The following is a 27,942-nucleotide window of genomic DNA, read 5'->3' on the forward strand; positions in this document are numbered from 1 at the left end:
ATAACAGGACATTCTTTTTGACCTCTGGGTATCAGGGATGCATGTGGTGCACAGACTTGCAGGAAAAACAGCAAGCACATAAAAGCAAATGGAACTAGAAAATGAGCAGGAATGTGGCTCAGTGCTAGGGTGTGTCCGGAGCAGGTGCAAGACTTTGGGTCTGATCCTCAACACCCATGTCACACCCAACAACTACAAAAGGAAACCACTGTGGCTTTCCTGTCATAAATAAGAGGCTAAAGGCAATACTAGTTCATCTGGCAAGAGTTCCCAATCTTCAATAATATCACCCAGTCTCTCATAGGGAAGAAGCTACTCTATGTATAGAACATTTTGATAAAGCACACAAAGCCAAATGGTGTATAAAAAGAAGGAAATAACAAGCTGTGAACCAGGTGTCAGCTTCCCAAATAGAAAGCTTCTGTGAATATCTGGGTGCTGGGAACCAAACCAGGCTGTCTTCAAGAGCAGCAAGTGTTCTAAATCATGAAACCAGCTCTCTGGCTCCAGCAGTAACTTTAAATTAAAATTTTGACTAATGTACAAAGAAATGGGTTTCATTGGAAAGAGTTGCTTTGAAAATTAAAAAGACTGCAATCTCAATTTACTTGCTTGGAACTGGTTATGAGGTTTATGCAAATGAAGTTCTGCAATTTTATTTAAATTAAATTCAAATTTTCACCTGTTAAGCTCTAAATGCACAGTCGATTGCTGGGGTCATTTTATTAGGCCCCAGCTGTTGGAGAAGGCTGACTGTGGCCAGGAGATTTGCTGCACCTCCCAGCTTTTAGAATGTGGTATTTACCTCCCAGCATTCCCTGCTTGTAATAGACAATTCCAAACCCTTGCCCAGAAATGTGATTCTTTAATCAAAAAGAGAGAGAGAGAGAGAGAGAGAGAGAGAGAATATTGTATAGATGAATAAAGCATAGAAAGAGAATATTGTATAGACAAATAAAGCGTGGTTCTAAGTCCAAAGGGCGTCTGCTGAGATATCCAGGTTCTTGTATCCTAGAAAGAAAAAAAAAAATGGACCAGAGCCACGTGGATAGTTTTAGAAATAGAGATAGTTTAATCCAGCCAAGAACAGACGCAGGCTGGAAAACTGAGCCGAGTAGGAGCTGTAATGACCTCCAGCCCATATTGGTCATTTGCGTAGCACCCAGGCTTTCCTGTTTGGAAATCTCAGGCTTTTTTTGCACATGATCTGTTTCATTACTCATAGGCCTTCCTCTACCACTGATTTCTCCCTGAGCCTGTCTTTGATGCCCTATTCCCCTGCTACATCAAGGAATCCTCTGATAAGGATTTGTTTTATCCTTTTGGGTTTTTTGTTTTGTTTTTTGTTTTGTTTTTGTTTTTTTTAAATACAGTGTCTCACTGTAAAGCTTTGGATAGCATGGAACTCACAGCAATCCTCCTGCCTTAGCCTCCTAAGTATTGATATTACAGGCATGTGTCACCATGGTTAGCTTCTGTGAGATTCCTTTTTGTTTGTTCGTTTTTTTTTTGTTTTTGTTTTTGTTTCTAGACAGGGTTTCTCTGTGCAGCTCTGGCTGTCCTGGAACTCACTCTGTAGACCAGGCTGGCCTCATACTCAAGAGATCTGCCTGTTTCTACCTTGCAAGTACTGGGACTAAAGGTGTTTGCCACCTCTGCCCAGTATGAGGGTTTTTGTTGTTGTCGTTTGTTTGATTTGTTTTTTAATATTTTTATGTGTATGAGTGTCTAGCCTGCGTGCACGTTTGTGTACCATCTGTATGTCTAGAACACGTGGAGGTCAGAAGAGGGACTCAGCTTCCCTAGAACCGGATTTGTGGATGGTTATGAGCCACCATTTGAGTGCTTGGAACCAAACTGGTCCTGTGCAAGTGTAAAGGATGTTTTAGATCACGGAGCCATCTCTCCAGCCTCTCTGGTGAGCTTTTTAAACTATGGAATTGGTTGCTGAAAAGATTGCTCAGTGCTAAGAACGTGTAATGCTCTTGCAAAAGACCTGAAATCAGTTCCTAGCATCCACAATGGGCCACTAAACAGCTTCTTCTAACCGCAGCTCAAGGAGATTCAGTGTTTTCTTCTGGACTCCAAAGGCATCTGCACTTACATGTACACACACACACACACACACACACACATACACACACATGGGAGGGGAGTTATAACTTATTAGTAATTAACTCTGAGTCACCAATAATGTATCAATGTCCCATTAAGGAAAGAAATCAAACCACTTCCCTTTGGAGTCCTTTAACCAACAAGTCCAGATTTAAATTCTCTACCTCATACTCCTATGTCTTGTCTTGTATTCTCTGTCTGTTGTATGAGGCTGAACCTGTGTCTCTCTGTCCCTGTGTGTGTCTGTTGTATGACTGTGTGGGTCCATTGTGTGAGTGATCGTGTATGTCTGTCTGTGTCTGCCCCAACAGAGGATTTGTTCTGTTTATTAAACAGAATAGAAGCATCGCATGGGGGAAGGAATGGGATACTTTACAGCAATCTTTAACAGTTTTACAAGGTGTTAATTCTCTGGCTCCAAACGGATCCCAACTGACCCAGATAACAGATATCACTGAGTATTAACCAATAACTGTAAATGGTTGCTTTCAAACCTGTATGGTAGATTTTAAGAAGTTACTTTCAACTTCTGTATTTTCAGCTTTCAGCATTATCTGGGTCAGGGACATGGAAGAGTATATACCTTACGATTACAGCTATGCATTAGCTTAGGGTATAAAAGTTGACCTCATAGGAAATCCAAGGCAGGTGGGGTTGGTAGTTCCTTTCTTCTCTTAGAGGAAGGTTAAACAGTTTGAGTAACCACAGGGTATATTATTACTCTGCCTGGGAGGTCCAGTAAAAGTCCCAGTCTCTCTTAGAATGTAAAATATTGTATTGCTAGGTCTCTTGATTAAAAATACACTGTAGAAATCATTCCTTCTTAAGGAACTTGAGTCATTAGGTCTGGGCTGGTTCCTCTAGGATTTGTTTATAAGAAACATCCAGGTGATTCGGAAATCCTGCTTTAAGTGGCTGTGTTGGTGACAGGCAAGCATGCATTTCAGGTCTCATCAGTTATGTTTGGACTGCAGGGTCAACCACCCAAGGAATGAGGCAGAGTTATTTGACAGCTGCTCTAAGAAGAGGGTGATGCAGTCCTAGGGCCCCACATGGCTTTGTCTTCCCAAACACCATGTCAGGAACAGATGGTGCATTTGATGGGGGAAGGGGGGGAGCTGCATGTCAGAGTTTGCCTTACTTGTGACTTGATCCTTGGGTAAATGAGCCACATTCTCTAAGCCTGTCTGTCATTTTCTGTGGAGCTGCTTATCTGCCACTTTTGAGTCCAGAGCCAACTCCATTGTATGCTCGCAAGGATCAGACCTATGTAAGATGCACTTACAGGAAAAGGAAGACTGAACAAACAAAATTAGCCTTGCCTCTTTAAAGAAATCTTACACATAGAACTGGGCAAGCATGGTGGCACATGCTGTAATTTCAGCATTTGGGAGGTTGCAGCTAGAGGATGAAGATCAAAGTCATCTTTGGTTACATAAGCAGTTTGAGGCCAACCTGGGCTATATGAAACTTCTCCAAAAATACTGAATATGTAATTCACTGAGATTCTTTTGGGAGGTAGAAAACATAACTCACTTCCATGGTGGCTTTTTTTTTTTGGGGGGGGGGGGGGGGCTTGGTGATTTCCATAGACTGTTGAGAGGGGGTGGGGGAGGAATGAAGCAGCCATCGCTGCACTGTGGAAGGTCAGCTTGTAAGGTACACAGCATAGGCTGCCAGCCGTGCTGCCCCTGTGTGCCAGGCAGTAAGCAGTGTTCTCTGTGTGGTGTCTAGTGCCTGTTGGACCTTAGAAGAGAACAAGATCTGGCTGGATTTGGATTTTTTGTTTGTTTTAGAGACAAGTTCTTACTATATAGCCCTGGCTGTCCTGGGTCTTACTCTGTAGACCAGGCTGACCTCGAACTCAGATCCACCTTCCTCTGCCTCCCTAGCACTGGGATTAAAAGCATGTGCCAGCACCACCCCACAGTGTTTTTGTTTGTTTGTTTAATTACATTTATGTATTTATTGTGTGTATTTATTGTGTGTGCACACATACCTTATGCAATTATGGGATTCAGAGGACTGTTTGCAGGAGTCCTCTTCTCCCACCATGTGGGGATTGAACTCTGATCGTCAGGCTTGGCAGCACTTTACCCACTGAACCATCTTGTCAGACCTTGTTTTAATTTTGAGAAGAGAATCTCACTATGGAGCCCCGGCTGCCAGGAACAGGAGGGCTCCTTCCTTAGCCTCACAGATGCTGAGACTATTAGTGGAACTACTGAACCTGACTCACAGATGCTGAGACTGTTAGTGGGAACTACTGAACCTGACTCACAGATGCTGAGACTATTAATGGGAGCTATTGAACTTGACTTTTTTTTTTTTTTCAATTTGTGGGGTTGTTTGTTTTTTAAGGAAACTGAATCTCACTACATTTCTCAGGCTGCCCTCAGAGCTCTGGGTTCCTGCCTGAATCTACTACATGGCGGTATTATAGTCAGATACCACTGCATCCTCTGGAATTTGGCATTGTATGAGGAATGTACTCATTCTTGTTCTTCCTCTTGAAAGGGAGAAAACCTAATGAAGTCTAAGCAGGAGTCAGTGGGCACCCGGCTACTGATTCCCCAAACCTTTTTTCCCCTAGTAAAGCTACATCTATTTTTAAAAATTCCAAGCCAGGACCTGGTGGTACACATCTTTAGTCCCAGCACTCAGAATGCAGAGGCAGGAGTATCTCTGTGAGTTCAAGGCCAGCCTAGTTTACAGAGGAAATTCTAGGACAGCCAGGGCAGTTACACAGAGAAACCCTGTCTAACAATCATCTTTTGGTGACCAATCATCTTTCATGTTAGCATTTCTACGTGACTCTCTCTAGATGGCTCTAGAAAATATGCTAGTCTGTAACTCTACAGGAGTCTATACAGTGTCTGCGCAGTCAGTATTTTCCTTGCTACAAGACTACAAACCAGAGGAATGGAGTACAAGCTGAGTGTCCCTCATAGAGAAGTCCTTGTCTTGGCTGTTCAGCCAATGTTCTGGCCTGGTTTAATGAAGAACAGCCAGGACAAAATCAGTGACTGATGCCAAAACAAAACACCATGACTCTCCGTGCAGGCCCTGGCATCTGTCCATGTGAACCTAGAGACAGTTAATGGCCCTGCATTTGCACAGTGACTTTCCCTAGTAGATTTTGCTGTCCCTGCTAAATGTTTCAGAATACTTGCAATGTCCCCATTGGGGTTTCTACTTTCTGAACAAATCTGAATCCCCAACCCCCTTGAGATGCTTCCCAAGTTGGACTGGTCACTGGACCTCCTTTCCCTCAGGCTCTTTTTTCTCCATTTTTGTTGCTGCAGTTCTTCTAGATGGGAACAATTCTGAGTCAGAGTTTTTGACTGTGGGATGGCAACTCTATCCCTCCACTTGATGCCCTGTCTTTCTACCGGAGAGGGACTCTACAAGTTCCCTCCCCCACTGTTGGGCATTTTATCTAAGGTCTCTGGTACATTCTAGAGGGTCCCCCCACCTTCCACCTCCAGAGGTTATATGTTTCCATTCATTCTTCTGGCCCATAGGGCTTCCCTTCCCCCTCCCCCATACTGGACCATGTTTACCCCTTTCCCCTGCCCCTCCTTTTCCCCTCTCCCAGCCAGGTTCCTCCTTCCCTCTGCCCTCTGGTTTATTCTCCCTTCCTAGTGGGATGGACACTTCCTCAGTTGGGTTCTGTGGATTGTATTCTGGATATTCTGTGATTTTTTTTTTTTTTTTTTTTTTTGCTTATATCCACTTATTAGTGAGTACATACCATGCATGTCCTTTTGGGTCTGAGTTACCTTACTCAGGATGATATTTTCTAGTTCCATCCATTTGCCTGCAAAACTTATAATGTCCTCATTCTTAATAGCTGAATAATATTCCATTGTGTAAATGAACCACATTTTCTGTATTCATTTTTCCATTGTGGGGCATCTGGGTTGTTTCCAGCTTCTGGCTATCACAAATAAGGCCACTATGAACATAGTGGAGCATGTGCCCTCATGGCATGATGGGGTATCTTTTAAAAAGATATATTTATATTTATGTGTGTAGGTGTTTTGCCTGCATGTATGAGCCCATGAAGGCCAGAAGAGGGCATCAGATCTTCTGGAATTGGAGTTACAGATAGTCATAAACTACAATGTGGATGCTTGGAACCAAACCCCAGTACTCTGAGGGAACAGCAAGGCTCTTAACCACTGAGCCATCTCTCAGCCCCCCCCCCTTTTTTTTTTCTTTTTTAATAGACAGGTAGATCAAGCCATCCTCTGTTGCAGCCCGCTCTGTCCACAGATCGGGGTCTAGCAAGAGATAGAGTGGGGGGGAAGAAGGGGGAGAAACTCGAAGAATGGAAAACAAACCAGGGGATCTGTAGTCAAGTCTCCTTTACTGTCTTCAACACACACACTTCCTACTCTACTACACCACACACTACACCACTCTACTCCACTACTACACACCCTTACAAGGAAATCCTGGGTATTTATAAGCACAAATAGGAGAACACAGGTGAAAACACTTTACCACATGCACCATACAGCTGGGGTCACTAAACAGCAAAACAAGCTATGTGGGATAAACAATATACTTATCAGAGTGTGCTTCAGCTGTTATAGGCTTTTGAAAACCAAGTCTTTCATCAGGGTATATGGTTCCAGATGGCTGCAAAGCTGATCTAGCCGCTTTCTGCTTAAAGTCAGCTCCCAACAATCCTCAAACTCACTCTGTAGCCAATAATGATCTTGAGTTTCTGCCTCTCCTTCCTCTGCCTCCAGAAATCTGAGGTTTCAGGAAACACTGCCACACACCACACCCAGTAGATATTGGCTGGGATAGAACCCAGGGCCTCATACCTGCTGGGCAAGCCCTCTACCACCTGAACCACATCCCAGGCCTCTTTCTGATTGTTACCATTAGTCAACTCTCATGGCACTTGGAGATTTTAGTTACTGGATGCAGTATAAAGAGGTTTAGGGTCTATTACATGTCATTTAAGTAGCCATCTTGGATCAGGCTGGTGTGTGCTAAACAACTTAAAGAGGCAGTCACTCTTGGCTCAGACATTTTGTCTTATCTTTCATGTAGGCCTGTGGCTGCCTGGGTTTCACTGGGACCCTGTTCATTTACTTTCTCTGGCTTCTCACTCAGCTTACCTTCTGGAATCTTCTATCAACACACTATTGTTCTAAGGACTCCTCAAAGTGCTCCTCATGCATATCTTCATTTACACTTAATTCTCATAACAGCCATTTAACGAAGACTCTCTTACGCCTCTCCCTCCAGCTCAGGGGCACGGGGGTGGGGAAGTGATCGGAGAAAAATAAGTCTCAGATGCCCCAAGCTGGACCTAGACTCACTAGACAGCTGAATTGAAGGTTGGCCTTGAATTCCTGATCCTCTACCCTCCACCTTCCAAAGGTTGAGATTCTGAGCATGAGCCACCACCCCCAGCCTCTCTGTAGAGCCTCTTAACACTGTGATATCATCTAGCCATTTCCTGAACACCTGGGCCTTGATCAAGGTTCATACCTTTTCAGAAGAAGAATGAAGTCATAAATACCATTACCTCCCTATTGGTTGGTTGGCTGATAGATAAATTGATTGATTAAGACCTGGTCTTACTTTGTAGCCCCGACTAGCCTGGAAAACATTATCTTCTTGAGTCCTATTTACTTAATTCTAACATAAGAACAGCTTCTATTTCTCTAAGCCTAGAAGGAGAAGTACTCCTTTTCCTGTCTCAGGTAAATGTCTCTACATGGCTTGATAGAAATCTTGCTCTGTCTTCTGAACCTGTTTTTTTTTTTTTTTTTTTTTTTTTTTTTCAGATACTTCCTGCTTTCAAATTCTTCTCATTAACCTTTCTAGATGTGGAAATATCCAAAGCTTTACTTTGTCCCTATCAATCCCAGTGCCTTCACAGCAACAGATACACCATATAGTCCAGACATGGAGCAGTCCAGAGGATCACTGTAAAGGGACAGATGTGGTTTAGATTCCCAGAGGTCATTGCCTGTGTGTTAGTAGCCCTACCTTGCACACAGCTCTATTTTTAACCAGGGGAGATTTAACAATGTCTGGAAACTTTTTGGGTGGTCTCAACTGAGAGGTTGCTGCTTGCATGTAGCATCAGGATGCTAGAGTTGCTGGCGGTGAGGCTGTGTCCATAGTTCTAATATTGGAGGATGGAAACAGGAAGTCATCTTTGGCTCCATAGCTCAAAGTTAGGCTGAGCTACACTGTCTCAACTCCTCCCTCCACACAAAGGCTAGAGGTGCTAGTAAGTAGTTTATAATGTGTGAATATTTCCTTTCTCCCCAAATCACCACCAGCAACACTTCTGTCATGAGTGTCACTGTAAAGAATTGTACAGGAGCTGGAGAGATGGCTCAGAGGTTAAGAGCACTGACTGCTCTTCTGGAGGTCCTGAGTTCAGTTTCCAGCAACCACATGACATCTCACAGCCATCAGAGGTGGGATCCGGTGCCTTCTTCTGGTGTGTCTGAAGACAGCAGTATACTCGTATACATAAAATAAATAAATCTAAAAAAAAAAAATAGCACAAGCCATTCGTTGCTCTCACTTCAGATATACATATCCAGGTATGGCTGATATCAGGAATAAACATTCAGCATCAAATACTGCTCGAGTGACATCATTTGCCTTCAAAGCACTAAGCAGAAGAGGTTAAAGGTCAAAATTAACCAAGTCATGAGGTGTAAGACTCCACTATGCCTAATGGGAGTTTATTTGAAGACCTTATTCATTTGTTCACAGTTTTTTTTTTTTTTTTTAAAAAAGTACTACTTATTTGATATCTATGAGTACACCGTGGTTGTCTTCAGACACACCACATGAGGGCACCAGATCACATTACAGATGGCCAAAGAGGGGGAGAGGACACCTAACATCCTCTTCTGGTCTCTGTGCACATGCACAGTCACAGGCACCCACAGAGCTATGTGTGCTCACACACACAAACCGTTGCAAAACACCAATTGTGTGCCTAAATTATTTTAAATACATTGTTACATTTTCATGAGATATTGTGATGTATCTGTACATTAAAAGTGTAAACAAGGGTCTGGAGAGAGATGACTGACTCAGTGACCCAGATGACAGCACTGGGCTCCTGTTACCAGCGATCTTCCTATCTCTGACTCAGAGATAAGATAACAGTTGTATCTAAGGTGCCTGACTAGTTGTGTGGGTGTTAGGTTCTGAACTCTGGCCTTCACGGATGTGTAAGAAGCTCTTAAGCACTGAGCCATCTCCCCATTCTCATGGTCAGCATTTTCAAAAAAAAAAAAAAAAAAAAAAAAAAAAAAAAAAAGTATCCTTTCCAGTTAACATGTATATCACAGGAGGCATAGGGCAAGGAACAAAGCCCAAAGCCACCCGCCACCCAGTCACAAGCAGCTTGGTTGAACATGGCCATGCTCTGCCTGGCACACTGTGGGGCTGTAGCTTGCACGTGGGCATGGGTCCTGTTGGGCTGAGTTGTGGTTCCCACGTGTCTGTCATGGCTCAGAGAAGCAGAAGCGTGGGAATTTGACTGGGCTCCCTCCACAAAGTGCCAGGCAGACGCTGCTGGGGCTCCACCCGGGCGTGGAGAGGTCTCAGCCTGAAGTCCCTCGGGGTCAGAGCTCCTGAGTAGGGGTCTCCGGGCCGAAGTGGCTGACTGGGAGACCGGTGGTCTCTGTCTTTGGGCTCCCAGATGCTGTTGGGAGCCGCGGAAGAACGGTGAAGGCGGGCATACGGGCTGGACCTGCCCGCGAGAGGGTCGAGTGAGAGAAGCTCGGGCGGCACCCTGAGGGGTGGAGACTCTTGGTTATGGCACTAGCTTGGCTGGGTCGGCTAGCTTGCTTAAGTTGGCAGGGCTCTGTGGCAGGAAGGTAGAAAAATCTTCTAGGCAGGAGATTAAACATTGGCTTGGTACTCAAAGGCCTTCTCCACGGTTCCCTACAGTGGGGCCCCAAAGACATGAGGAAGTTCATGATTTTAAAAGGTTTATTGTCATGGAGAAAAGTGAATGAAGCTGTACCATTTCCCCTTCCCCCTACCACCCATTTCTCAGGGTGGACCTGACTTAAATAGGGAAAGAGGAGGGTCTGGAAAGAAATGTTTAATTGGCTACGCCCTCTGGCCTTTAGGTATCTCATTAATATGGAGATCTCTTGAGGGATCTGTAGTCACAACCTCTACCTGTGGAGAGCCTGGTAAGGGCGTTGTCCTACGTGATTGATCAGTGGAGGTCTTCGGCCTCTCAATGGAGATCTTCGGCCTCGTGTCAGGAGCCTGGGGTCTGAGAGTGTGGCAAAATGCATGCCATCCCTTGCAGGGTCTCCGGCTATCTCTAGCCAGTGCTCTACCAGAAACCAAGCTATCCTTTCATGGTCCCACAGCACACACAGCCTCCTGAGTTGGTACAGTGTGTGCCATGCTTTCCCAAACATTCACTAATTCACTCACTTGCTAATTCACTAACTCAGAACATCCCAAGCCTTGAGGTATTCTGATGACCCATAACGTACTGCACCCACTGGATCTGTTAGGGAAAGTTATAATCCTGGCTTCCTTGGGGACAGAGTTTTTACAGAGCTATCACTAGCTCTCTAGCTGGAATTACTGGCAGAATTAAAGCCGAAACTATCTCCTTAATTATCCAATTTAAAACAAAACACGAAGCAATAGACTATACTCAGCATGGCATTTCTTGGAGCTTGTCATCAGAGGTCACTGCTAGGGTATTAGCAAGAAGCTGTGGTTATCACTGCATTATTGTAGAAGAGGCAGAAGGCACGTGTGTGCCGGTGCCCTTCATACTCAAATCTAAACACACCTTTTCCTGTCACCATGTCTCCCCTCTGAGGTCAGTCCAATCAGCAGCCCCTAACTCACCCTGGCCGGAAGCGTCATAACCCCTCTATGCCCAAGAGACACCTGTGGGTTATCACATACTTACAAGTTGACATATTCATCAGCTGTACCTTTTGTTTTCTTGAAGCATTTGTTTGTGAAACAATACATTTAATTAGGGATCCTTACTTGAGGAGCGTGAATAACTTATTAGTGCTTACACCACTGAAGAGACAGGTTTCCATTCCCCAGACACTCCTAAGGGAGGCGCAGCACCTCATGAGCCCCTCCTATCTAGCAATGGTGATAAGTTGTCAAAAGGGTGGGGGAATTCATGGACAGTACTCTCAATAGGCTTCCCCTGGTATCTGTGAGAGGGGAGGGGCTATTTCACAAACTGGTGGCCTGAACATCTGTCTATCTAGCAGGATAAGGAAGATTAATATCAGCCTCCACATGCACATGCACATGTGACCACACTTATGTAGCCACACACGAACACACAGAAGACAAAAAGGAAATTAGAAATGAAGTGGGGGCCATAATTTACAGTCTGTAGTGAATACAGACACTTGGGCCTTAAAAGAGCCTTTCCTTCCTTCTCTGCCCTCAAACGAAGCGCACAGATGTGGAATATGCAATGCTTAAGCACAGTCACACAAAAATCTAATACAAATCCACTGGCGAGGACAAGTGTTCGTGTGGATGTGCACACGGTGGTGTGACGTGTGCTGACGTGTGCGCTCCGCCACTGTGGCACGCAGGTGAGGTGCTGAATGGCTTGTGTGGATCTGTCCATTACACACACCATCTACAGAGCAGAAGGAAACGCACGGAACATGTAGAGAAATGGCATGTGCGAAGGTCCAAGTGTAAACCCGCTAGCAGGTTTCTTTTGCAATTGCTTCCTTTCCACACCCCCTAGCCCCTGAATGAGGGCACACAAGCTGCACACAGAGGTATGTCGCAGTTCTGTTCCCCAAGGGAAAGACTTCATGTGAATTTTAGTGAAAAGATATCTACAAAATGGTGTTTACTACCTCGATATTTTGCCTGCTTGGGTCCTTCTAAATATATCAATAAACTTGATGTTTAAAAAAAAAAGACTCAATTTTCCCACTGCGAATAAGGCAGCCTTCAGCACTGAATACTTATAACTGTAATACTAAGCTGCTGGAGATATGGTTCAGTGGTTAAGAATGCTCACCAAGGTTCCCAGCACCCCTGTCATGTGGCGCATAACTTCTTGTAACGTCAGCTCCAGGCATTGGATGTCTCTAGCCACCGTGAGCAACCCCTGACACACACGCCCAAGTGCACTCTCACGCGCACGCACACACACTCACATGTGTACACGAACACACAGGCACACACTCACACACGCGTGCACACACACACAGCATCACAACATTCTCCCTGTCTGTCTCTCTTTCTCTCTCATGCATACTGTGATCTCTGCATCTCAGTACAAATTTTAAAAAAAAAAATTTTTCAAGACAGAGACTTATTATATAGCTGTGGCTGGCCTCGAAATTGTGATGTAGACCAGGCTAGCCTCGAACTCACAGAGATTCATCTTCCTCTGTCTCCTGAGTGCTAAGATAAAAAGGGTTGGCCCATTATCACTTATCTCTGGTTGCCTAAAGGTCTTACAACCTAATTTGCAGGTAGGCTAGGGAATTTGTTCATGTCTTACCTCAGGAATAAGAGTGGGTGTAAACACAGGTCACCGACCTTTACTTCTGCTCTTTCTTTAAACGCTAAAATGCCATGTTTGGGAGTAACATACTCTACACAGGCTCGTAAGCGATGGTTCTCAACCTGTGGGTCGAGACCCCTTTGGCAGCCCTCTGTCTCTAAAACATTATGATTCAAAACCATAACAAAGTTACAGTTATAAGATAGCAACAAAAATAATTTTGGTTGGGGGTCAGCACAGCATGAGGAGCTGTATTAAAGGGCTGCCTCGTTAGGGAGGTTGAGAACCACGAACGTCTGAGTCAGAGGTCTAACCTCAGCTTCAGCATGCAGAAGAGGACTGAGGCTGGGGTTAGAACATGTTGTTAGAATATGAAAAACTCAAGCCAAGGTGTTTGCAAAACCCTCAGCCCCCACAGAACCAACCTACTGTGGGCTTCCCACTTCACAGCTGTCTGCTTCGTAACTGACATGAGAGTGTGCTCCGTCCGGCCTTCCAGACCTTCAGCTGGTAAATCTCAGTCAGTCAACGTCCCTCCCTCCCTCCCTCCCTCCCTTCCTCCCTCCCTCCTTTCCTCCCTTTCTCCCCCACCTCTCTGCGCTTCCTCCCGTTTGCACAGCATCCCACCTACTCCTAGGGATGTCTGCCTAGGGAAATGCTAAGGAACACAGCACCTGGTGATGTCAATCCCAGGCCAGGCAGCTGTTCTCAAATGACTGTTTCTTTCTCCTTCTATTTTGGCAGCTATGTAAAATTCTTAGGCAGGTTTGGGAGATGCTGTGTAAGGGCTGAGGCAGGCATGAATCATCCTGGGGGCCCAGATGCATGGAGGGAATGTGGTTTCCATCTTCCCTTTACAGAGCAATTCTACATAAATGCAGCTGCTTCTACATAAAAGCAACTTCCAGTCTGGCATGGCCAAGAAAATGGTTAGTGTCTAAGAGCCTGGTTGGGGACCTTCTTGGTTTCTAACATGAAACATTTCTTCTCCCATACATTGTCATTTCCTCTTGTAGCTGCATTAAGTTCCTCTTTATTTCCATGGTACACAGCCCGCTAACCATCACACTGTCAGAATGGAGCCATAGATAACAAGCCACTCAACCGTGTAGAGAGGCTCAACGTGTGCTATAATGTACGCTCTGGGCGTCAGATCACGTACGTACTGCCCAGAGTGCTGAGAGAAATTATGGGCATCTGTTATACACAGTTCATCTGAGTCTTGACAGCTGCAGACACAGCATGGATTCACTTAAGGACAGAATCTTGACCTTCGTTTTATGAAATAGTTGTTTCCATAATTCTGCTGATCTGCTGTTGGTACAGAGGGAGTGGCTACCCACAGCCGTACTTCCTTTGCTGAGAACTCTGTCCTGCTTCAAAGTCTAACAATGTTTGCGTGAGGAATTTGTGTTCCCATCTGAGGTGTGACTAGACCCTCCCCTCCCCCCAGACCTTAACCTGTTCCTATAAAGCCGTTACACTATTTTCTAGGAGTGGGAGTGGCTGAAGTTTTCCTGTCTCTCATCCACAATGTCAGTCTCCCAAATGACAAGTCTAAAAACTGTTAAAGGTATAAAAATAGAGACTGTTGAGATGGCTTTCGGAGTAAAGGCACTTGCCGTGAAAGCCTTGTGTCTGGGTTAGGTCAAGGGCAGTCACTTAAAAATGGAAGAAGAAAACCGATTCTGCCAAGTTGTCCTCTGATCTCCACATGTGTACCACAACACACATCCCTACTTAATATCATGCATGCAACTCGAAATAAAAACAGTCATGGACCATAGAATGTTATTCTGTCAATGGTGGATGAAGAAATTGGATCCATGTTGGTGTGTACGATGCTGAGACGTTCACATGATATTGGACATATCTAAAGATTCATTTTGAAATGTGGTTAAATAATACAATGATGACTTCAAGGGACTAACACTCAGAAATCCGGTTTGTGCTCCAAATAAACCATTATATCATTGGTGCCTTTGATTAGCTTTAGAATTAATCAGTTAAAAAGATATTTTTAATGAAACAGATGTCAAGCTGAAGTCTTGCTGGATAATGCTGCCTAACCTATTTTTATACGAGCTCAGCTGCTTTGATTACACAAATTGCCTGTTTTCGGCAGAATATGGTATTGTTTTCTATAATTAAAATATCATTCAAGGACTTGCAAGATGGCTCAGCAGGTAGGGGCACCTGCTGCCAAGCCTCATGATGAGAGCTCAGTCCTTGGGACTGGTGTGATCAAGGGAGAGAAACAGAAACCGAGACTTCTGCTCTGACCTTCACTCGTGCACCCCTCCCCCCACAATAAAGAAATTAATGTAATAAAAAATTTATGTGTCATATAATATTGATAAAAACACTATGTGATGTTAGTGCTGTAAGTTTTCTGTTTTGAAATAACTTCAGAAAGGTTTCTTTGGTGCAAACATACTCGGCAGGTAGGACAAAGGGTCTGTACTTGATGGAACTCCCTACAGAGGGTCACAAGGATGAAGGAACACAATTCTGGCCAAAATACACAGTTTGGTATTAAAAAAAAAAAATCAATATTTGGTCAGGTGATATGGCTCAGTGGGTATGGACCCTGACCACCAAGCTGAGCTGCTCTTGATTTTTTTCCTTGGTTTCCCTTGATGACGGACTGTGACTGGTAAGATAAATAAACCCTTTCCTCCTCAAGTTCGCTTTGAACAGAGTGTTTATCAATAACGGGAAGGCAAACTGGGAAGGAGGGAGATTAGTTGAAGTGGGGGGTGGGAGCAGGAAAGGAGGGGGCACTCCAGCAATGAGTGCCGTCAACTATGTGATCTACTTCAGAGAACTATGTCTATGAAACTCATCCCTGTGCATTGATGTACACAGAAAAGCTTAGTGGGCGTGCAGTGTAGCTCAGGGTAGGGTGCTCACGTAGAATGCATGAAACCCGGCTTCAACCCCCACTACCCCATAGAAGCAGGTGTAGTACTGAGGCAGAGATAGGGAAAATCACAAGTTCAACGTTTTCCTTGGCTGTGGGCTTGAAGCCAGCTTGAGTTAGAAGAGATATTCTTAAAATTTGTTTAGAAATAAAATCTTGTAAGATTAATATTAAAATTGGAGTAGTATAAAATATGTTAGACACAAACACTCAACTTTATAGGAGTATAAGCCTTTGACCATTAGTTTGGATTCAAAGAAACTTGAGTCTTGAAAACTCAGAATCCAAATAAGTGTTTTGCTTATATTTGCGCTTCACGGTTTTCACTAGGAGTCCATGAAGATCTGGGAAGATCATTAAGCCTTCCAGTCCCTGCTCTGCCACTAACTCTGTGACAGACAGCAGTTACCATCCAAGTTGTCAGAAGAGGCTTGTTTTGAACACTGTCGTGCTGGGCGTGGTGGCACACACTTTTATACCAGGACTCAGGAGGCACAGGACCATCTTGACCTGGTTGATATAATGAGTTCTAGGCTGGAAAGATGGCTCTTCACCCAAGAACACATGCTGCTCTTGGGACTGTTCTGAGTTCAGTTTTCAAGACCCATGATGTGGGGCTCAACCACATGAAACTCCAGCTTCATCGGAGCTCCCATGCCCTCTTCTCAACTCTGCGGGCTTCTGCACTCATGCGGACATACCCACATATGCACACAATTAAAATTAATGGAAATAAATCTCTAAAAAGCATCACACAAAATCTTGTAAACTCCTTTCCAGGCCTGCAGATTGTAACGCAATGTGGAAAATCCATCCATCCAGAGCTTCTGTTTGCCTCTTGATGTTGGCAGCTTTTTTCTTGTGACACACCCCTTAAACTCATTTGCTGTGTGCACAGGACTTCCCTTTGTTGTAAGTACTTTTAAGATTTTACCAAAACCACAGTGCTTTTAAATGTGTGTGTGTGTGTGTGTGTGTGTGTGTGTGTGTGTGTGTGTCTACATGCAACACTCATGAATGCTATGGCAAGTGTGGGCAAGTTAGAGGACAATTCGTAGAAGTCAGTTCTTTCCTTCCTCCATGTTTTTCCTATGATGGAACTCAGGCTGTCAGGCTTGGCGGCAGACAGACTTTACCTGATGGTAGTCCAGATGTCTCAAATATGTAGACATTATTCTTATGGTATAGTTCTAGATTTATAGAAAAAAATGGAAAAGAGCTTGTTAGTTTAGAGGTGATTCCACTAGGCTCCTCCCTGGGACCTGGCAACAGCTTGTATCATCGCCTGCCATGGCCAGGTACACGAAATATGGGGTGTGTATAAAAGGATGGCCCTCCACCACCACAACTCTTCATTCTCTCTCTCTCTCTCTCTCTGTCTCTCTCTCTCTCTCTCTCTCTCTCTCTCTCTCTCTCTCTCTCTTTTCCAGGCCAGTCTCTGTCTCTCTCCCCTTTTCTGCTTTTCTCTGCCTTCATGGCCCTGCTTCTGTCTATCTGCCTGTCTACATGTTCTGTCGTCTGCCTCTACCCCTTCTCCAGCTCCTCACTCCCCTATAACCCCCCAGATCTGTTGCATAGCAGGATTTCTCAGGGCACACCTTGGCTTGCCAGATACCTGTCTTGCATTATATTTCAAAACAGTGTTTCCATAAGCGGTGTCCCCATCCCGTCTTGCATTTCCTGTTATTGCACTGGTTGCTACATTTGTTACAAATGATGAGCCAACATTGACATATTTACCAGGTAAAGCCCATAATTCACATCAGAGTTCACTCTTGGTGTCATTCCTTCTATGGCTTGTGTTTCTGTGTCTGCACGTGTATGTGTTCATGTGTGCTTTTGTATGTGGAAGCCAGAAGTTGACGCCAGGTGTCTTCAATCCCTTTGTACCTTATGTTTTGAGAAAAATGTCTCCTATTGAACCTACAGCCGACAAATCTGATTAAACTTGCTGGCTAGCAAGCCAGGGATCCTTCTGTCTCCACCTCCCTAGTGCAAGGACGACAGGGGTCTGTCTCTCTCTGTGTCTGCTTTTATATGGGTGCTGGACTTGAACTCAGGTCCTCGCACAGCAAGCACACTTAAATAACCAAATCATTGTTCCAATCCTCTCACTGGTTTAGAGGTGATTCCACTAGGCTCCTCCCTGGGACCTGGCAACAGCTTGTATCATCGCCTGCCATGATACACGAAATATGTATTATTCCCAAATTCCTTCAATTTGCCTTATCACCCTCCCATCAAACCTTAGTGGCTGTGGGCTATTTAATGTCTTCTTTATGGCTTTGTCATACAGTTAGAATCGAGGTGAGTGTCGATTGAAGACGGGTTCTTCCCTTCCGTTTAGCAGTAAACACAGGAACCTTAGTCTCCTTCAGCTTGACAGCTCTTTCCTTTTCCATTGTATGGTTCTAACAACACATCTTGGTTTTGTCCAAAGCTTGTTAATTACAAATATAGCTGCTATAAACACTTGTCTGCCAAGTTCTATGGATGCAAACTTTCAACTACATGCTCAGAGTGTGGGTTTGGTTTTTTTTTTTTTTACTTTATTTCCAACATATCAAAGGCTTGTGGTTGCTTCCTGCCTCCATTCTGCTGAATCACTGTGCTTTAATGCACATTTCTCTAATGCCATATGATATTAACTACCTTTTCATATGCTCTTCTGACATATGCATGTCTTTCTAAAAATTACATTTATTTATTTTTAGTGTTTTGGGATAGGGTACTAATGTGTATGTAGCTCGGGCTGACCTCAAACTTGTGATCCTCCTGCCTCAGCTTCTCAAACATTATGATTACAAGTAGCTGTTTAGATTTGTTTTTACCTTAGAAGTAGGTTGTTATTTGTAGTAATAATATTATAGAAAAATCCCATTGCCGGGTTACTTCCTGCCTTAGACCATTTATGTTCCCAGATGAAAGACACACACATAGCCTTTATGTTTTAATATGCCTTAAGCAACACAGTATCTGGACAACTGCCTACCTTCCATGCTGTTAGAATCTACTTTCCCATCGATAACCCCAAGTTATCAGTTACTAATTACTATATGGCAGGAGGAAAGAGCAGAAGGAAAAGAGAAAGAGGCCTAGATAAGATTTCAGGAGGAATAGCCACGACAGTGCAGCCCAAGGGAAGATCAAATAGCACTCAGGAGAAGAGCCAGCCTTGGACTGAGCCAGCCTCGGACTGAGCAGGCCCCAAGCATCACCTTGAAGAGAGCTAGAAGATTAAGTGAGGATTCTGTCAAGCCCGGAGGATGCCACGTCACGTGATAGACAGAGGGAGCCGCTCAAAGCTGTTTTACTGTATGTCTAAAAGTCTGCGGCCATACGTGAAATGTTTCTCCTTTCACAGGCTTTCCCCCTCGAACTTTAAACTTAAACTGGACTTACTCACTTGCTTCTAATGTGTGACATGTGGTACTGGCCAGCTTGCCATGTAGATAAACTGTTTAAGAAAAAGGACCTCCAGGTAGACTATATGTAGCCCAGGGCGATGTCTGCCTCTGTGTCATGAGAAAACCTGAGCCAGAACCACCCACACAAGCCACACTTGAGCGCCTGGCCTGCAGAGACTGGGAGGTAAAGAGTGTTTGCTGATACAGACCACTAAGTCTGTCAGTATTGTTATTAGGTGTTAAGAGACAGCTAACACGCTCTGCTGGACTTCATCTTCACTGATGTTCAGTCACTATCGTTAAGGTCCCCATACTGCTGAAGGACTGATGACAGGTCCTAAGGAAGAACTGTGAGGACAAGGAAGGACACTTCCTCCACAGAGGGGCCCTATAGCACTTTTGCCACAACGCCATGACTTGATCTCTCCTTTCTTCCTTGCTCTCTTCCTTTATTTCTTTCTCACTTTCCTACCCACTCCTTCCTTCCCTCCCTCCCTCCCTCCCTCCCTCCCTCCCTCCCTCCCTCCCTCTTTCCTTGTTTCCCTTTCCATCCTTCTCTTCCTCTCTTCCTCTGTTTCATTACCACACACTATTAGCTGTGTCCCCAGCTTCCCCATTATTTTCTCCTATCAGAACATCAATTTGATTCAGAAAGCCACGTGTCCAGGCTGGTCTCATCTACTGTGGTAACTGCGTTCTTTTAACCAGTGGTGGACCAGGTAGGGGTGATGGGGCAGCAGGAGGGTGTGTGGCTAAGCAGGTGTAAGGGAAAGCGTGTTGGGGGCTTCATACATGCTTCCCTCCCATAAAAAAAGAACTCGGTACAGAGAGAAGCCATTTTTTTTTCAAGCCTTAGATCATGTCACCAGAAGATGCCATGCTGAGTTCCCTATGGCTGCTGTTGTGACAGAGACATTGAATCAGAACCTTAGCCTTGCAGAGATGCTTCATAAATCTGGACCATCTGTCCTCTCTCCTTGTTGCTTATGGAGATGTCAGTAACTTTACTGTTACACTTGTTTTTTATAAGTTATGGTTTATTTATGACCAAGTATGTTTTAAGTTAAAGAAGAGAAAGCAAGATGTGGTTATCTTGATAGTGAGAACCATAAATGTGGGTTATTATAGGTGTGTATTTTCTATCAGCTCTAATTTACTGATGGAGATTTGGTAACTTGCTAGTGTTATGGCTGAATCTGAAATGTTTCTCACAGGCTGGTGTTTTGAATGCTTGTTCTCCAGACAGCAGAGTTAGATTAGAGTTCTAGACACTTTGGGTTTGGGACCTAACGGAGGAAGTACTCTGTCACCGGAAGGCGGGTACTTAGGAGTGGCTTATCCCTGGCTACTTCCTATTCTTGTCTCGGTTTCCATCATGAGGGGAGCAGCTAGCTTCTGTGGCATGCTCACACCCTGACAATGTCCTCTTTAAGTTCATGGTATGAAGATGCTATGGACCTAATGTATTGGAACCCAGGCCAATGTAAGCACTCACTTCACTTTGTTATTGTCACGCCTGTAGTCACATCTATGTAAAAATAACAAAATTGGTGGTGGTGGCACTTGCCTTAGTCACAGCACTCAAGAGGCAGAGGCAGGTGGGCCTTGGAGTTCTAGGCCTCCTGGTCGACAGAGTGAGTTCCAGGACAGAGAACAGAGAAACCCTGTCTTGAAAAACAAAAAACAAAAACTGTAGTAAGAGCAATTTAAGCGTATCCCTGACTAGCTTACAAATAAATGAGACTCAGACTATAATTATTTTATTTGATTTTGACAACTACTGGGGGTCACCCCTAATCTACTTGTCTAACTGCAGGCCTGGCTACCTCCACAGTGGTGTACCCCAGATACTTGCTGTTTCTCCTGGTCATAGCTCATGGTCATGGCGGCTTCCTCCTCTTCCTCCTCCTCCTCTTCCTCCTCCTCCTCTTCCTCTCTCCTCCCTGTCTCTCTTCTAACCAGGTCACTCCAAACTCACCTACCTCTAATCCCTCCAGTAATTTGCTGTAGCCAACTTAATTTAACCAACAGCTTTAAATCAAGGAACAAGGTTTGTACAACAAAAGCTTGTAAATGTGAGAAGTCGCTCATAGGCCTAGACCTTCAGGGTATATATAGAATTTAGCATTGCAATACATAGCGATAGACCAAATCTCAACAAAAAACAAACAAAATAAAAAACCAGAATTGCTAAGAGGAAACTGGGGTTGTGAGAAAACCTGACCATGTGGTTCTTCAACCTCAATAAATAATCTGTGGGAAGTGTTTGGAAATGTAAGCTAATGAAGCCCTACTGTGTAGATAGAGCTTAGTGGGCATTCTATTGAATGTTCAAAGACCAGAATGCCAACAGGAAAACAAATAGTAAAGACTGGCCTCATAAGGTTCTAGGCATAAATGTGACTTCACTGGGATGCAGACTAATGGCCACTCATGTTACCGTCTGGCAAATAACTTGCTTCTGTCATATCTCTGTCCTGGAATTTTTGAGTGAGGCTGAATTTAAGAGCAATGACCCAATCTAATTGGAGATTTCATAGTTGCACAGCATTCAAGCTGTAAGAGTCTGAAAGCCGTTGAAGGAAGACCCCAGACTCAGTTGTGTGCAAAAAACAAAGAGCATTTATTCTGCAGAAACAACCAGCATGCGGGGGTCAACCATTCTCTAAAATGGCTACCATAGACAAAAGCACAAAGGCACACAGGCCTTGTTACAGGGAACTGAGGGAACTCTCTAGAAGAATTAGGTAATCTAAAATTTCGTTGGTGGGTACTAGGCTGTCACAGGTGGTCAGTGGTCTGCATTTCTATGTTATGAACGGTTAACCATATGATGAAATAGGACTGCCTAACATCCGGAGATATTTCCCCACTCTTGTGGTTAACCCCAAGCTGTTCTTTGGGAGGGGGTTTTATGATCTTGTTCTAGATTTTAAGGTCTGTTCCTAGAACTGGTGTTTTATGACTTAGTTTCTGGAACTTATGGTCTATTCCTAAAGCTGGTGCCTCATGGCCTTTTTTGAAATTAGGCCTAGTCCTTTAATGGAGACAAATGGGGTTTATGTTGCCCTTTCAAAGCTGTCACATGGTTATTGCTGGCTTCTTTTAGCCAAGTTTACAGCAAGAATCAGGAACAAACAGTGAAGCAGAAGATGTGAAAAATATCAGCTCAGCAAGAAAAGGATTACACTTAAATTTGCAAACAAAGAGACCATACTTGTTAAAAAAAGACCTGCACGCTTTGTACAGGCAGAATAGAAATAGGCCAGACTCCACTCATTGCAGGCTCAAAAAAATTAAAAGTTCGTTCTTGTTTTTTTGAGCTGTTCCATAGTGACTGGACACATTGGATGGACCAATTTCCCTTCCCACCAGCAGTGTATTAAAGTTCTCTTTTGTCCATAGCTGTTGAGGTTTGGTATGTTGCTATGTATTGTAATATAAAATTCTATATCCCAAGGTCTAGTTGCCTCAAGTCAAGTGAATTCTCACAGATACCAGTTTTTGTTGTTGAAAACTTGTCTCTTAATTGAAACTATCGGTTGAATAAAGATGCCTACAGACTGTAGCTGGGTAGAACAGAGGTAGGTGGGGCTTCAGTTCCAGGTCTTAGGGTCTGAGGAAGAGACCAGGAAGAGAGAGAGAAGAGAAGGAAGAAAAAAGTTTTCATGGGATAGGTGGATTGTGAGCACATGGACATGAGGGCTAGCCAGTTAGAGTAAGAGTGGCCCAGTCGAAACATGACATGTCATTTCTCAGGTTTATTGACAGGAAAGTAGATAAAATAACATAGAGAGTTGATATCTACCCAGCTCTAATGCTTTAAGACTTATAAAAGTTTTGTGTCTTTTATTTGGGAACTAAAATATCAAAGGTCAGGTAGAAACCCTCAAATAATATTTATGGAGACACAACCTTCACCAATATTTCTAGTTTTGTTTTCCTTCATGACCGCCACTCCGGCTGGGGAAAGATGGCATCTTGATGTTGTTTTAGTCTGCATATTTCTATGGCTGGTTAAGCTGAAGATGTTTCATATGGGCATTGGCCACTTACATCTCACCTCTCTGCACATTTCACTCCATTTACTGATGGGGTTGTTTGACTTCTCATTTAGTTTTTAATCATTTGTGTACGCTAGGTATTAATCCTTTGTCACATGTACAAAGATGACCCAGCTGTACAACCCCTGCGTATTCACCCATAAGACTCCAAATACATATCACCAAAGGGTACTGTGGAACTACGGAGAATCACTAAGCTACATAACTAACCAAGGTGCCCAACAACACAGGAACAGAGGTTTTATGTACACAGTGGAACATTCCATGCCTTTCAAAGTTGAATGACTGTAACAGAGATAATCACATTGAGTGAATCTATCTCAGAGAGACAAATATTGTATATTTATCTCTGTAAAATGAATTATATATTCTAACTAGCCCATATAAAATACACAAAATCCTGGTATGTTCTTTACAAGCCATAAGCCTAGATTGGGCAGGTTTTGAACTGTTCTAACCTACATCTCAGCCATACGTTCCTTGATTCTTGCTGTTTAATTCTTGCCGGGGTTATCTTCATGGTCCACTTCTCCTGGCCATGTGCTTATGGTTTATCTTCTCTTCTGGAGACCTTCTCTTGATCTTCTTTCTCCTCCTGCTTCTTTTCTGGTCTCTCTGAGACCCCCTCACTTGATTCTTCTGTCCTGCCTTTCTCTCTCTACTGCTAGTCACTGCCTCTAGCCTTTTATTAACCAATTAACTTTAAATTTGAGAGCAAGGTTTATATAGCATCATTTGGTATATGTGAAAATCTGCTTGTTGAGGGCAACCAGATCTTGGGGGCAAGAATTTAGTATTTGAAAACATAGCAGTACTAGATCATCCCCAGTGTGTCTCTTTTGTAGCTACTGCTCCAGCTGGAAACTACTTTTACTGGAATGCAGAACACAACAGTAATGGCTCAGTGGAGGCTTGCACCATCATGACAAAGGAGAGCATGAGGCAGCCAGCCTGTCAGAGGCTATGAGGATAAAGCCTCAATGGAGAGACCACTGGATGGTGGATATCCAGTAATGTGGAATGCCTGCCAGCAAAAACTTCATGCAAAGATAGAGGTCATGTAGGTTTCAAGTGGCAGGTCTGCCTGAGCCTGCTGGGGCTCACACTGTGCTATCATGTACCTCAGCTACTGGATGTGAAGCCATGGGTTTTAGTTCTGGGTTCTAGTCTAGTTCTTGGTCCCACCCCTCCTGTCTGTGCTCTTCTTTTCCAAGTGGGAATGTTGAAGTAATATTTTAAAACGACGTTTTCTTAGGCCAACTATCTAAGTGGCAGAGGCTCTGCCTAGCTCAGCCGCCGTGGCCAAAGGCCACGGGCTCGCCACAATTAGGAACGACCAGCCAGAAACACTGGCCCTGCCACCTACAAGACACCAGCGTGGGAGATGGCTCTGCCAATCTCCCATGCTGTCTCCACAAGGCTGGGCTGAGCCCAGACCATCCCGCCATCCACACGATACCCGGTAGAAATGAGAATCTAATGCTTAATGATTAACCAAAGGCTTTATATGTTTGGTAATGCTCAATAACAAGATGCCCACAATTAGAGGTGTAACCCAGTACCCAACCTAGATACTACAACTACCTGAGACTGCTAGAGACGCCATTTTCTTCCTCTCCTTACTCCTCCTTTTCCTTTCCTTACTCCTCCCACCTTAGCTCCTCCCAACTTACGGGGAAAATATGCACTACATGGGAATGTTTACTGTGTGTGTATATTTTCACATCGCTGTGATTCATATACCTGACAAGAACAGCTAAGCAATTGCCTTGAGTCTCAGGAGAGACTTTAGACTTAAGACTTTTGGATAATGTTGACATTGTTAAACTATGGGGACTTGGGGTCAGTATGGTGGCAAAATACCTGAAATTCAGCACTGAGGAGGTAGAGGCAAAAGAGACAGGAATTCAAGGTCAGATTTGTCTACAAAATAAGTTTAAGGCCAGTCCAGGTGACATGAGAAAGACTTGTCTCAGCAATCAAACAAGATGTATGAGAACTGTCAAAGTAGGACTGAATGTATTTTGCTTTTGAGATGCCCTGGGCCTTTTGTGGTCCAAAGGCCCACACACAGGATGGTGTGGTTCAAACCTGGACTGTTTATAATGTGTTCCTGTCTTGAATGTTCTGCAGCCAGTGGAGGTTATTTTGGAAGGTTCTAGAACCCTTGGAAGGTGGAAGAGGAAGAGGAAGAGGAAATGGGTCTCTGGGGATGGCTTTGAGGACATGTTACCTCTGACTGATTCTTGTTTCTCTCTCTGTTTTCTTGCCTGCTGTGATGTGAGATGTTTTGACTTTGCTACTTCCTCCACACCAGGATGGCTGAAGAAATGTTTGGTTACATTGGATGCTCTGTGGTGGTCTCCTCAGTAACTGAGGCTGTCGGACAAATCACCTTCCTCACTGAACTCCTCCTCAGGGAAATTCTGGAAGGGGAAGCAGTGAGGGATTCTCATCCCATGCCACATAACAAAGCTGATTACTTTCAAGGCATCATCCGTTGGTGTCCTGACTGTGGCCTGATACTTCAGGCCAGCCTGGGAGGGGAAAAAAGGCAGCAAAGACAGGATATCTGAAGCTCACTGCTCTCGAGTTTTTTATTTTATGTCTATAGGTGTTTCACCTATATATATGTCTGTGCATCACTTGGTGTTCTTAGTGGCCATAGAAACCAGAAGAGGGTGTCAGATCCTTTAGAACTGGAGTTAGAGACGTTTCTGAGCTGCTGTGGGTTCTAGGAATGAAACTACTTCTCTGGAAGAACATTTAATACTCTTAATCACTGCTCTATCTTTCTAGCCCCATATTTAGCTTTTACAGATATTACTTTATGTTTATTTATTTTTCCTTTGAGACAGAGTCTCCTGTGGCCCAAGCTGGCCTAAAATTCCTTATGCACCTAAAGATAACCTTGAACTCTGGATTCTCCTGCCTCTACCTCTCCAGTGCTGACATTAGAGCATGTGCCACCATGCCTAGCATGATTACTTTTAGTTGGCAAATAAAAGTTACATGTACTTGTGCTGTGTAACATGATGACTTGGTGGTGTGTTTACACACTGTTAAATGATTAACTCAAGCAAATTAACGTATGTGTTAAATCAAAATTTAATCTCTTTTGGCAGGTTATATTACTAAGAAAATGTTCTAAATTACTCTTTCCCCTTTTGATGTGGGGAAGAGTGGGAAGAAAAGACATGATTGGGGAGAGATAGAGAGGACTAAGAAGGGTGGACAAGCATGCTAGCACCTGGTATGTACTGAAATAGCCCACGTGATAGCAAGCTGAATCTGGGGGTGATAACCAGGAGAACATACTTGAGGGTCTACCCTCATTATAAGCAGAGCTTGACTGTGAAGACAGCTTGCTTATGGTCACGCAATGTCTGAAAGCAGAGTCAACTCCTCTGGCCCTTGAAGAGTTAGTTGTTACTTCAGGAAAAGGAGAGACTAATGCAGTCATTATAGGGAGAGCGAAATGACTAGGGCAGTTAGCTCGAGGATTCAAAACATGGCGCAACAAGCATTTGCTGAGTAGCTACTGGGTACTGGGTAGCAGCGATACTTTCTCTTTTTCCCCTTAGAGTTTACTGAGCTGTGGGCATTATTAGAGACCATTATATTTTTCAAGTAACTTCTGTTCTATTTTCAACTGTATATTGATGTGTCATGGTATAAATCTATGGCAGTGTGCCTGGAATATACAACAAGCATTCTAGCCCATATTATTATGGCGCCAGTGATGGTTAGCTTCAATTGTCAACTTGATACAACCTGAAATTAGCTGGGCAGAGAGTCTCAATGAAGATCAGTCTACTTTAGGTTGGCCTGTGTGCGTGTCTGTGGGGGTTGTCTTAATTAATTGGTATAAAGAAGCCCAGCCCACTGTGGGCAGGGCCATACCCTAGGTAAAGGGTCTTGAGCTCTGTGAGAGTAGAGAAGTTCAGCTGAGACCCACCAGACATGATAGTTTCTCTATGCTCTTGACCATGGATATAATTTATTAGCTGCTTCAAGCACTTGCCATGATGGCTTCCCTGCTGTATTAGTTCTCTGTTACTGGGATAAAACACCACGACCAAAAGCAACTTATAGGACAGTATCTGTTGTCTGACAGTTTTGGAGGGATAAGAGTCCATCATGGCATTGAACGATGGCTTAAAATGTCAGGCATGGTGGTGGGAGCACAAAGGAGAGAAAGCACGAACCCGAGACCATGGACAAGTAGAAGGCAAGGTTGTGTACTTTCATTGAGGCACTTCCTCCAGCAAGACTGTACCTCCTAAGCCTCCCCAAACAGTGCCACATCTGGAAGCCACATGTTCAGATTCCTGAGCATAGGGGTGACCTTCTCACTCACACTAGCACACTTGTTATGGTACACTGAATCGCAGAAATGCAAACTAGATACATGTTTTCATCCTTAAGTTGCTTTTTGTTGGGGTACTTTTATCCCAGCAACAGAAATGAAACCAGAAAACCCTGTGGCACTTAGCTATAGTGTATCTTAGAGCAGTGATTATGGGAGCTGGTGATGAAGTTCGCTTGGGGAGTTAAAATATATTTATTTATATTTGTATTTTATGTATATAGGTGCTATGCCTGCTTATATGTCTGTGCACCACCAGAAGAGGGCATCAGGTTCTGTGGGAGTAGAATTTTAAAAAAAAAATGGAACCAGGGCCCTCTGCAAAAGTATCTGGTACTTTTGACCACTGAACCAATCTTTCTAGCCCGTTGGTGAAACTTCCTAGTGACTGATGTGCTGCTGTCAAATTTGCTGATGATTTTGGAGGTTTACAACCCTTGAAAATGGCTTAGGAAATAGCATTGACTCACTGTGTATAAAAATATACTTCTCTTCCTGCCTATGCTCACAGAATTTACGCC

This window comes from Arvicanthis niloticus, chromosome 14 (assembly GCF_011762505.2).
Source record: "Arvicanthis niloticus isolate mArvNil1 chromosome 14, mArvNil1.pat.X, whole genome shotgun sequence".
NCBI classification, from domain to species: Eukaryota; Metazoa; Chordata; class Mammalia; order Rodentia; family Muridae; genus Arvicanthis; species Arvicanthis niloticus.